We start from the raw sequence: 11,730 nt of genomic DNA, 5'->3' as shown, positions 1-11,730 counted from the left end.
CCAACCACAGGCAGTGGAATAAGGGGTGCCTTTGGGGTGCCACCTGTCTTGCCACTGGCTTGACAGGTTTCACAGGACTTAAAAAATTCCTTTGTGTCCTCAGACATCCTAGGCCAATGAAACAGGGGAACAAGCCTGTCCCAAGTTTTCATTTGTCCTAGATGCCCAGCTAAGGGAATGTCATGTGCCAGTGTTAGGAGGAACTTTCTGTACTCCTGAGGAATCACTAATCTCCTGGCAGCTCCAGGTTTAGGATCCCTATGCTCAGTGTACAAGAGGTTGTCCTCCCAGTAAACTCTGTGAGAGTCACTGACATCCCCATTAGCCTGTTTGACAGCTTGCTGTCTGAGACCCTCAATGTGGGACAGGCTTGCTGTGCCACACTCAGCTCCTCTCTGGCAGGCCCCCCTTCACCCAAAAGCTCAGCAGTGTCTGCTTCCAGCTCCTCTGGTGTAGGTTCTGCACAGGGAGGGAATTCTTCTTCCTCAGAAGTTGAATCCACTGTAGAGGGAGGGATAGTAGGAAGTGGTTTGCTTCTACTAGCCCTAGCTTTAGGGAGCACTTGGTCCATTGTTCCAGGATCCAAGCTTTCCTGTCCTTTTTGCTTTTTGGCCTGAGCCCTTGTCAAAGCAAAAATATGCCCTGGGATGCCCAGCATTGCTGCATGGGCCTCCAACTCCACATCTGACCAAGCTGATGTCTCCAAATCATTCCCTAATAGACAGTCTACAGGTAAATCTGAAGTTACCACAACTTTCTTTGGACCAGTAACCCCCCCCCAGTTGAGATTTACAACAGCCATGGGGTGGCTAAGTGTGTTGTTGTGAGCATCGGTTACTTGGTACTGGTGACCAAGTAGGTGTTGTTCAGGGTGGACCAGTTTCTCTATGACCATAGTCACACTGGCACCAGTGTCCCTGTAGGCCTGAACCTCAACACCATTTATTAGGGGTAGCTGCTTGTACTTATCCATATTAAGGGGACAAGCAACTAAGGTGGCTAAATCAATAGCCCCCTCAGAGACTAACACAGCCTCTGTGGCCTCCCTAACAAGGCCAACCCCAACTAAATTACCAAAAGTGAGCCCAGCTACTCCCTTGGATTGGCTATTAGTAGGTTTGCTCCCACCACCACTGCTATTAGTAGGGACACTAGGTGTAGCAGTAGGGGTTGTAGTGGTAGGAGCAGTGGTGCCTTTCTTTGGACAACTGGGATCTGTTGTCCAATGGCCTTTTATTTTACATAAATAGCACCATGGTTTCTTTTCCTTGTTCTGATTAAAGGAGGATTTTGACCCACCACCCCCACCAGAGTGTTTTTGTGGGCCTGATGAAGACTCATTTTTAGATTTGTCCCCACCCTTGTCTGAAGACTTACCATCCTTCTTTTTGTTGCCATCTTTGTCACCCCCTGTATGAACTTTTCTGTTCACTCTTGTTCTGACCCATTTGTCTGCCTTCTTTCCCAATTCTTGGGGAGAGGTCAGATCAGAGTCCACCAAGTACTGGTGCAACAAATCAGACACACAATTATTAAGAATATGCTCTCTCAGGATTAAGTTATACAGGCTGTCATAATCAGTAACTTTACTGCCATGTAACCACCCCTCCAAGGCCTTCACTGAATGGTCAATGAAATCAACCCAGTCTTGTGAAGACTCCTTTTTGGTCTCTCTGAACTTTATCCTGTACTGTTCAGTGGTTAAGCCATAACCATCCAGGAGTGCATTCTTAAGAACTTGGAAATTATTAGCATCATTTTCTTTTACAGTAAGGAGCCTATCCCTACCTTTTCCACTAAATGATAGCCATAGGATAGCAGCCCACTGCCTTTGAGGGACATCCTGTACAACACAGGCCTTCTCAAGTGCAGTAAACCACTTGTTAATGTCATCCCCCTCCTTATAAGGGGGAACTATCTTGTGCAGATTCCTGGAATCATGCTCTTTTGCAGGATGACTATGGGGAATACTGCTGCTGCCACCATGGGTATCTAAACCCAACTTCTGTCTTTCCTTCTCTAATTCAAAAGACTGTCTATCCAAATCCAGCTGTTGCTTTTTAAGCTTCAGTCTGGTTTGTTCCACCCTCAACTTATTGAGTTCCCTCTCTAACATTCTGTCATCAGGGTTGGTGGGAGGGACATTCCTAGAAACAGAGGTATGATGGGAATGAACAGAAGGAGACCTGTCCCTTACAGGAGCCACCCTAACAGCTTGGTTAACAGAAACATTACTACCAGTATGGTGAGAATAAATGCTTTTGCTATGATGTGAGACAACACTATTTATATGGTGTGGCTCATCATCATTACCAACTATGCTAGACTGTCTAGTAATGGGCAGGCTAGGAAGTTTCTTTCCTGAATCTTTTCCTGGGGGAGTCCCTGAATCAGATTGAGAACTATTAGGTACTTTTTCAACAGATGAGGCACCTATGGCCTTATCCTGTTCTCTAAGCATGTTAAGTAACAGTTCCAAGGAAGGATTCTTCCCTACACTCAAACCTCTCTCTATACAGAGACTCCTTGCTCTTTTCCAGCTAAGGTTGTCATATGCAAGTTTGGACAGATCAACATTTTGGCCTGTGCCAGACATTTTTAGAGAGAGTTAAAGTGATAGAAAAAGAGAAAAAAGTTTTCAGAACTTTTTAGAAAGACAGAAAAAAAACTTTTTAAAATTTTAAGAACTTTTTGAAAGTTTTAGAAGTACTTTTCAGCACTTAGAAAAGAGTGAAAAGAGGAAATGCAAAACTTTTTGGCTATGTGTATATACACTGACCTTGTTTTGTATATTTTTCTCTTATGAAAAGTACAATGACAAGAGTGGTAAGTAGTCTCAAAGCACTTATCCCACCACTGCACAACCAATGTAGGAGGCTGGACTGGCTTGTAGTGAGTACCAAGGGGTACTTGCACCTTGCACCAGGCCCAGTTATCCCTTATTAGTGTATAGGGTGTCTAGCAGCTTAGGCTGATAGATAATGGTAGCTTAGCAGAGCAGCTTAGGCTGAACTAGGAGACGTGTGAAGCTACTACAGTACCACTTAGTGTCATATGCACAATATCATAAGGAAACACAATACACAGTTATACTAAAAATAAAGGTACTTTATTTTTATGACAATATGCCAAAGTATCTTAGAGTGTACCCTCAGTGAGAGGACAGGAAATATACACAAGATAAATATACACAATAGCAAAAATATGCAGTATAGTCTTTGAAAACAGTGCAAACAATGTATAGTTACAATAGGATGCAATGGGGAAACATAGGGATAGGGGCAACACAAACCATATACTCCAAAAGTGGAATGCAAACCACGAATGGACCCCAAACCTATGTGACCTTGTAGAGGGTCGCTGGGACTATTAGAAAATAGTGAGAGTTAGAAAAATAACCCTCCCCAAGACCCTGAAAAGTGAGTGCAAAGTGCACTAAAGTTCCCCTAAGGACAAAGAAGTCGTGTTAGAGGAATAATGCAGGAAAGACACAAACCAGCAATGCAACAACTGTGGATTTCCAATCTAGGGTACCTGTGGAACAAGGGGACCGAATCCAAAAGTCACAAGCAAGTCGGAGATGGGCAAATGCCCAGGAAATGCCAGCTGCGGGTGCAAAGAAGCTTCTACTGGACAGAAGAAGCTGAGGTTTCTGCAGGAACGAAAAGGGCTAGAGACTTCCTCTTTGGTGGACGGATCCTTCTCGCCGTGGAGAGTCGTGCAGAAGTATTTTCCCGCCGCAAGAACGCCAACAAGCCTTGCTAGCTGCAAATCATGCGGTTAGCGTTTTTGGACGCTGCTGAGGCCCAGGAGGGACCAGGAGGTCGCAAATTGGACCAGCAGAGAGAGGGGACGTCGAGCAAGACAAGGAGCCCTCTCTGAAGCCGGTAGCTCCCGGAGAAGTGCCAGAAACAGGCACTACGAGGATGCGTGAAACGGTGCTTGCCGAAGTTGCACAAAGGAGTCCCACGTTGCCGGAGACCAACTTAGAAAGTCGTGCAATGCAGGTTAGAGTGCCGTGGACCCAGGCTTGGCTGTGCACAAAGGATTTCCGCCGGAAGTGCACAGGGGCCGGAGTAGCTGCAAAGTCGCGGTTCCAAGCAATGCAGCCCAGCGAGGTGAGGCAAGGACTTACCTCCACCAAACTTGGACTGAAGAGTCACTGGACTGTGGGGGTCACTTGGACAGAGTCGCTGGATTCGAGGGACCTCACTCGTCATGCTGAGAGGAGACCCAAGGGACCGGTAATGCAGCTTTTTGGTGCCTTCGGTTGCAGGGGGAAGATTCCGTCGACCCACGGGAGATTTCTTCGGAGCTTCTGGTGCAGAGAGGAGGCAGGCTACCCCCACAGCATGCACAAGCAGGAAAACAGTCGAGAAGGCGGCAGGATCAGCGTTACAGAGTTGCAGTAGTCGTCTTTGCTACTATGTTGCAGGTTTGCAGGCTTCCAGCGCGGTCAGCAGTCGATTCCTTATCAGAAGGTGAAGAGAGAGATGCAGAGGAACTCGGATGAGCTCTTGCATTCGTTATCTGAAGTTTCCCCAGAGACAGAGACCCTAAATAGCCAGAAAAGAGGGTTTGGCTACCTAGGAGAGAGGATAGGCTACTAACACCTGAAGGAGCCTATCAGCAGGAGTCTCTGACGTCACCTGGTGGCACTGGCCACTCAAAGCAGTCCAGTGTGCCAGCAGCACCTCTGTTTCCAAGATGGCAGAGGTCTGGAGCACACTGGAGGAGCTCTGGACACCTCCCAGGGGAGGTGCAGGTCAGGGGAGTGGTCACTCCCCTTTCGCGCCAGAGCAGGGGCTAAGGGGTCCCTGAACCGGTGTAGACTGGCTTATGCAGAATTGGGCACCTCTGTGCCCAACAAAGCATTTCCGGAGGCTGGGGGAGGCTACTCCTCCCCTGCCTTCACACCATTTTCCAAAGGGAGAGGGTGTCACACCCTCTCTCAGAGGAAGTTCTTTGTTCTGCCATCCTGGGCCAGGCCTGGCTGGACCCCAGGAGGGCAGATGCCTGACTGAGGAGTTGGCAGCAGCAGCAGCTGCAGTGAAACCCCAGGAAGGGCAGTTTGGCAGTACCAGGGTCTGTGCTACAGACCACTGGGATCATGGGATTGTGCCAACTATGCCAGGATGGCATAGAGGGGGCAATTCCATGATCATAGACATGTTACATGGCCATATTCGGAGTTACCATTGTGAAGCTACATATAGGTAGTGACCTATATGTAGTGCACGCGTGTAATGGTGTCCCCGCACTCACAAAGTTCAAGGAATTGGCTCTGAACAATGTGGGGGCATCTTGGCTAGTGCCAGGGTGCCCTCACACTAAGTAACTTTGCACCTAACCTTTACCAGGTAAAGGTTAGACATATAGGTGACTTATAAGTTACTTAAGTGCAGTGTAAAATGGCTGTGAAATAACGTGGACGTAACACATTCAGGCACACTTATGAGCACTGGGGCCCTGGGTTACCAGGGTCCCAGTGACACATACAACTAAAACAACATATATACAGTGAAAAATGGGGGTAACATGCCAGGCAAGATGGTACTTTCCTACAACCTGTCTCTGGGCACATACTTAAATGTCCACTAGAGAACAGTGTGAACTCTCCCTGTTTCGCGAGGTGGCAGTCAGAACCGTGTTCCACAGGCTGCCGGAATGGCCGAGCGGTGTAAGGCGCCACATTCAAGAGTAGTATCTTCCACAGTCCCGTGATCAAATCCCGCTGCTGACATAAAGTAGTTTTCATACCTACTTTAATCATAACACCAGCGGGTATGAGACCTTAAACTCCTCTTTTTGATAGGATGGGGGGGGACAGGACGGACCGGAGCGGACTCCGAGCTCGCTGTAAGCACGGGCGGCTCAGGCTAGGAAAGGGCGCAGGAAAGGCTCGGCCTAGGACCGCTCCCAGCGGCGCCTCCCAGGGCGGGAAGTGCCGCATTGTGTGGAGTCCTGTGGGAATCGTGAGGCAAACTGCAGGATGTGTGTGTGTGTGTAGTTTTAAGCCTCAGCGAAATATCAGAAAAAGGTGAGAGTTAATGTTAAACCCGAAAATGGAGAAGCCTTTAAAAAGCATCACAACCAACGTGGGGCTCAAACCCACGACCCTGAGATTAAGAGTCTCATGCTCTACCGACTGAGCTAGCCAGGCTGCTGTGTCACTGTTATTTCATACACCCTCTGTGTGTTCTTTGTGGGGCAGTAGTGTGTGGTTATACCCAGGCGGCCCCTTTGTTTCATTTTCTCTGCTGCTGACTCGACACAGGCACCTTTCTCTTTCTCCATCTCTCGCTCTACCCCAGTCTTATGTCCCCATCAGTCTCTCTGGAGCTCACTCTAGTACATACATGCATCTGTCCTCTCAACCTGTCTCTGGACACATACTTAAATGTCCAGTAGAGAACAGTGTGAACTCTCCCTGTTTCGCGAGGTGGCAGTCAGCCTCCAGAGCATTGTTCCGAAGGCTGCCGGAATGGCAAAGCGGTGTAAGGTGCCACATTCAAGAGCAGTATTTTCCCCAGTCCTGTGATCAAATCCCGGTGCCGACATAAAGTAGTTTTCATACCTACTTTAATCATAACACCAGAGGGGATGAGACCTTAAACTCCTCTTTTTGAAAGGATGGGGGGGGGACAGGACGGACCGGAGCGGACTCCGAGCTTGCTGTAAGCACGGGCGGCTCAGGCTAGGAAAGGGCGCAGGAAAGGCTCTGCCTAGAACCACTCCCAGCGGCGCCTCCCAGGGCGGGAAGTGCTGCGTTGCGTGGAGTCCTGTGGGAATCGTGAGGCAAACTGCAGGATGTGTGTGTGTGTGTGTAGTTTTAAGCCTCAGCGAAATATCTGAAAAAGCTGAGAGTTAATGTTAAACCCGAAAATTGGTGAAGCCTTTAAAAAGCATCACGCCCAACATGGACCTCGAACCCACGACCCTGAGATAAAGAGTCTCATGCTCTACCGACTGAGCTGCTGTGCCTGTGTCATTTCACGCACCCTCTGTGTGTTCTTTGTGAGGAAGTAGTGTGTGGTTATCCCAGGAGGCCCCTTTGTTTCATTTTCTTTGCTGCTGACTCGACACAGGCACCTTTCTCTTTCTCCATCTCTCTCTTTACCCCAGTCTTATGTCCCCAGTGGCGTAGCATGGGTTGTCAGAACCCGGGGCAAGATAAGTAATTTGCGCCCCCTAACCCGTGGATTTTAGCACTCGCAAGTGCGAGCGCGCCCCCTCCAGATGTTGCGCCCGGTGCGGCCGGCCCCCCCTGCACACCCCACGCTACAACACTGTATGTCCCCATCAGTCTCTCTTGAGCTCACTCTGGTACATACATACATCTGTCCTCTCAATCTGTCTCTGGGCACATACTTAAATGTCCAGTAGAGAACAGTGTGAACTCTCCCTGTTTCGCGAGGTGGCAGTCAGCCTCCAGAGCCGTGTTTCGGAGGCTGCCGGAATGGCCGAGCGGTGTAAGGCGCCACATTCAAGAGCAGAATCTTCCCCAGTCCTGTGATCAAATCCTGTTGCTGACATAATGTAGTTTTCATACCTACTTTAATCATAACACCAGCGGGGATGAGACTTTAAACTCCTCTTTTTGAAAGGATGGGGGGGGGACAGGACGGACCGGAGCGGACTCCGAGCTCGCTGTATGCACGGGCGGCTCAGGCTAGGAAAGGGCGCAGGTAAGGCTCAGCCTAGGACCGCTCCCAGCGGCGCCTTCCAGGGCGGGAAGTGCTGCGTTGTGTGGAGTCCTGTGGGAATCGTGAGGCAAACTGCAGGATGTGTGTGTGTGTAGTTTTAAGCCTCAGCGAAATATCTGAAAAAGGTGAGAGTTAATGTTAAACCCAAAAATGGAGAAGCCTTTAAAAAGCATCACGCCCAACGTGGGGCTCGAAACCACGACCCTGAGATTAAGAGACTCATGCTCTACCGACTGAGCTAGCCGGTTTGCTGTGCCTATATCATTTCACACACCCTCTGTGTATTCTTTGTGAGGAAGTAGTGTGTGGTTATCCCAGGAGGCCCCTTTTTTCATTTTCTCTGCTGCTGACTCGACACAGGCACCTTTCTCTTTCTCCATCTCTCGCTCTACCCCAGTCTTATGTCCCCATCAGTCTCTCTGGAGCTCACTCTGGTACATACATGCATCTGTCCTCTCAACCTGTCTCTGGGCACATACTTAAATGTCCAGTAGAGAACAGTGTGAACTCTCCCTGTTTCGCGAGGTGGCAGTCAGCATCCAGAAAAGTGTTCCGGAGGCTGCCGGAATGGCCGAGTGGTGTAAGGCGCCACTTTCAAGAGCAGTATTTTCCCCAGTCCTGTGATCAAATCCCGATGCTGACATAAAGTAGTTTTCATACCTAATTTAATCATAACACCAGCGGGGATGAGACCTTGAACTCCTCTTTTTGAAAGGATGGGGGGGGGACAGGACGGACTGGAGCGGACTCCGAGCTCGCTGTAAGCACGGGCGGCTCAGGCTAGGAAAGAGCGCAGGAAAGGCTCGGCCTAGGACCGCTCCCAGCGGCGCCTCCCAGGGTGGGAAGTGCTGCGTTGTGTGGAGTCCTGTGGGAATCGTGAGGCAAACTGCAGGATGTGTGTGTGTGTAGTTTTAAGCCTCAGCGAAATATCTGAAAAAGGTGAGAGTTAATGTTAAACCCGAAAATGGAGAAGCCTTTAAGAAGCATCACGCCCAACATGGGGCTCAAACACACAAGCCTGAGATTAGGAGTCTCATGCTCTACCGACTGAGCTAGCCGGGCTGCTGTGCCTATGTCATTTCACACGTCCTCTGTGTGTTCTTTGTGAGGAAGTAGTGTGTGGTTATCCCAGGAGGCCCCTTTGTTTCATTTTCTCTGCTGCTGACTCGACTCAGGCACCTTTTTCTGTCTCCATCTCTCGCTCTACCCCAGTCTTATGTCCCCATCAGTCTCTCGGGAGCTCACTCTGGTACATACATGCATTTGTCCTCTCAACCTGTCTCTGGGCACATACTTAAATGTCCAGGACAGAACAGTGTGAACTCTCCCTGTTTCGCGAGGTGGCAGTCAACCTCCAGAGTGGTGTTCCACAGGCTGCCGGAATGGCCGAGTGGTGTGAGGCGCCACATTCAAGAACAGTATCTTCCCCAGTCCCATGATCAAATCCCGCTGCCGACATAATTTAGTTTTCATACCTACTTTAATCATAACACCAGCGGGGATGAGAGTTTAAACTCCTCTTATTGAAAGGATGGGGGGGGAAAGGACGGACCGGAGCGGACACCGAGCTCGCTGTAAGCACTGGCGGCTCAGGCTAGGAAAGGGCGCAGGAAAGGCTCGGCCTAGGACCACTCCCAGCGGCGACTCCCAGGAGGGGAAGTGCTGCGTTGTGTGGAGTCCTGTGGGAATCGTGAGGCAAACTGCAGGATGTGTGTGTGTGTGTAGTTTTAAGCCTTAGCGAAATATCTGAAAAAGGTGAGAGTTAATGTTAAACTCGAAAATGGAGAAGCCTTTAAAAAGCATAGCACCCAACGTGGGGCTTAAACCCACGACCCTGAGATTAAGAGTCTCATGCTCTACCGACTGAGCTAGCCGGGTTGCTGGGCATATGTCATTTCACACACTGTCTGTGTGTTCTTTGTGAGGAAGTAATGTGTGGTTATCCCAGGAGGCCCCTTTGTTTCATTTTCTCTGCTGCTGACTCGACACAGGCACCTTTCTCTTTCTCCATCTCTCGCTCTACCCCAGTCTTATGTCCCCATCAGTCTCTCTGGAGCTCACTCTGGTACATACATGCATCTGTCCTCTCAACCTTTCTCTGGGCACATACTTAAATGGCCAGTAGAGAACAGTGTGAACTCTCCCTGTTTTGCGAGGTGGCAGTCAGCCTCCAGAGCCGTGTTCTGGAGGCTGCCGTAATGGCCGAGCGGTGTAAGGTGCCCCATTTAAGAGCAGTATCTTCCCCAATCCTGTGATCAAACCCCGCTGCTGACATAAAGTAGTTTTCATGTCTACTTAATTCATAACACCAGCGGGGATGAGACCTTAAACTCCTCTTTTTGAAAGGATGGGGGGGGGACAGGACGGACCGGAGCGGACTCCGAGCTCGCTGTAAGCACGGGCGGCTTAGGCTAGGAAAGGGCGCAGGAAAGGTTCGGCCTAGGACTGCTCCCAGCGGCGCCTCCCAGGGCGGGAAGTGCTGCGTTGTGTGGAGTCCTGTGGGAATCGTAAGACAAACTGCAGGATGTATGTGTGTGTAGTTTCAAGCCTCAATGAAATATCTGAAAAAGGTGAGAGTTAATGTTAAACCCGAAAATGGAGAAGCCTTTAAAAAGCACCACGCCCAATGTGGTGCTCGAACCCACCACCCTGAGATTAAGAGTCTCATGCTCTACCGACTGAGCTAGCCGGGCTGCTGTGTCTGTGTCATTTCACACACCCTCTGTGTGTTCTTTGTGAGGAAGTAGTGTGTGATTATCCCAGGAGGCCCCTTTGTTTCATTTTCTCTGCTGCTGACTCGACACAGGCACCTTTCTCTTTCTCCATCTCTCGCTCTACCCCAGTCTTATGTCCCCATCAGTCTCTCTTGAGCTCACTCTGGTACATACATACATCTGTCCTCTCAATCTGTCTCTGGGCACATACTTAAATGTCCAGTAGAGAACAGTGTGAACTCTCCCTGTTTCGCGAGGTGGCAGTCAGCATCCAGAAAAGTGTTCCGGAGGCTGCCGGAATGGCCAAGTGGTGTAAGGTGCCACTTTCAAGAGCAGTATTTTCCCCAGTCCTGTAATCAAATCCCGATGCTGACATAAAGTAGTTTTCATCACCTACTTTAATCATAACACCAGCGGGGATGAGACCTTAAACTCCTCTTTTTGAAAGGATGGGGGGGGGACAGGACGGACTGGAGCGGACTCCGAGCTCGCTGTAAGCACGGGCGGCTCAGGCTAGGAAAGAGCGCAGGAAAGGCTCGGCCTAGGACCGCTCTCAGCGGCGCCTCCCAGGGTGGGAAGTGCTGCGTTGTGTGGAGTCCTGTGGGAATCGTGAGGCAAACTGCAGGATGTCTGTGTGTGTAGTTTTAAGCCTCAGCGAAATATCTGAAAAAGGTGAGAGTTAATGTTAAACCCGAAAATGGAGAAGCCTTTAAAAAGCATCACGCCCAACATGGGGCTCAAACACACAAGCCTGAGATTAGTAGTCTCATGCTCTACCGACTGAGCTAGCCGGGCTGCTGTGCCTATGTCATTTCACACGTCCTCTGTGTGTTCTTTGTGAGGAAGTAGTGTGTGGTTATCCCAGGAGGCCCCTTTGTTTCATTTTCTCTGCTGCTGACTCGACACAGGCACCTTTTTCTGTCTCCATCTCTCGCTCTACCCCAGTCTTATGTCCCCATCAGTCTCTCGGGAGCTCACTCTGGTACATACATGCATTTGTCCTCTCAACCTGTCTCTGGGCACATACTTAAATGTCCAGTACAGAACAGTGTGAACTCTCCCTGTTTCGCGAGGTGGCAGTCAACCTCCAGAGTGGTGTTCCACAGGCTGCCGGAATGGCCGAGTGGTGTGAGGTGCCACATTCAAGAACAGTATCTTCCCCAGTCCCGTGATCAAATCCCGCTGCTGACATAATTTAGTTTTCATACCTACTTTAATCATAACACCAGCAGGGATGAGAGTTTAAACTCCTCTTATTGAAAGGATGGGGGGGGACAGGACGGACCGGAGCGGACACCGAGCTCGCTGTA

General features: G+C 49.8%; 2 non-coding genes across 2 annotated transcripts; both read right to left on the bottom strand.

Moving 5' to 3' along the window:
- Positions 1 to 8,695: 8,695 nt before the first annotated feature.
- Positions 8,696 to 8,768, bottom strand: TRNAR-CCU (transfer RNA arginine (anticodon CCU)). Its single transcript has one exon. It is a non-coding gene; the product is annotated as a tRNA-Arg (tRNA).
- Positions 8,769 to 11,142: 2,374 nt separating this feature from the next.
- On the bottom strand, positions 11,143 to 11,215 carry TRNAS-ACU (transfer RNA serine (anticodon ACU)). The gene has a single exon. It is a non-coding gene; the product is annotated as a tRNA-Ser (tRNA).
- Positions 11,216 to 11,730: the final 515 nt, after the last annotated feature.

This window comes from Pleurodeles waltl, chromosome 6 (genome assembly GCF_031143425.1).
Source record: "Pleurodeles waltl isolate 20211129_DDA chromosome 6, aPleWal1.hap1.20221129, whole genome shotgun sequence".
NCBI classification, from domain to species: domain Eukaryota; kingdom Metazoa; phylum Chordata; class Amphibia; order Caudata; family Salamandridae; genus Pleurodeles; species Pleurodeles waltl.
This window is presented reverse-complemented; position numbering and strand designations above follow the sequence as displayed.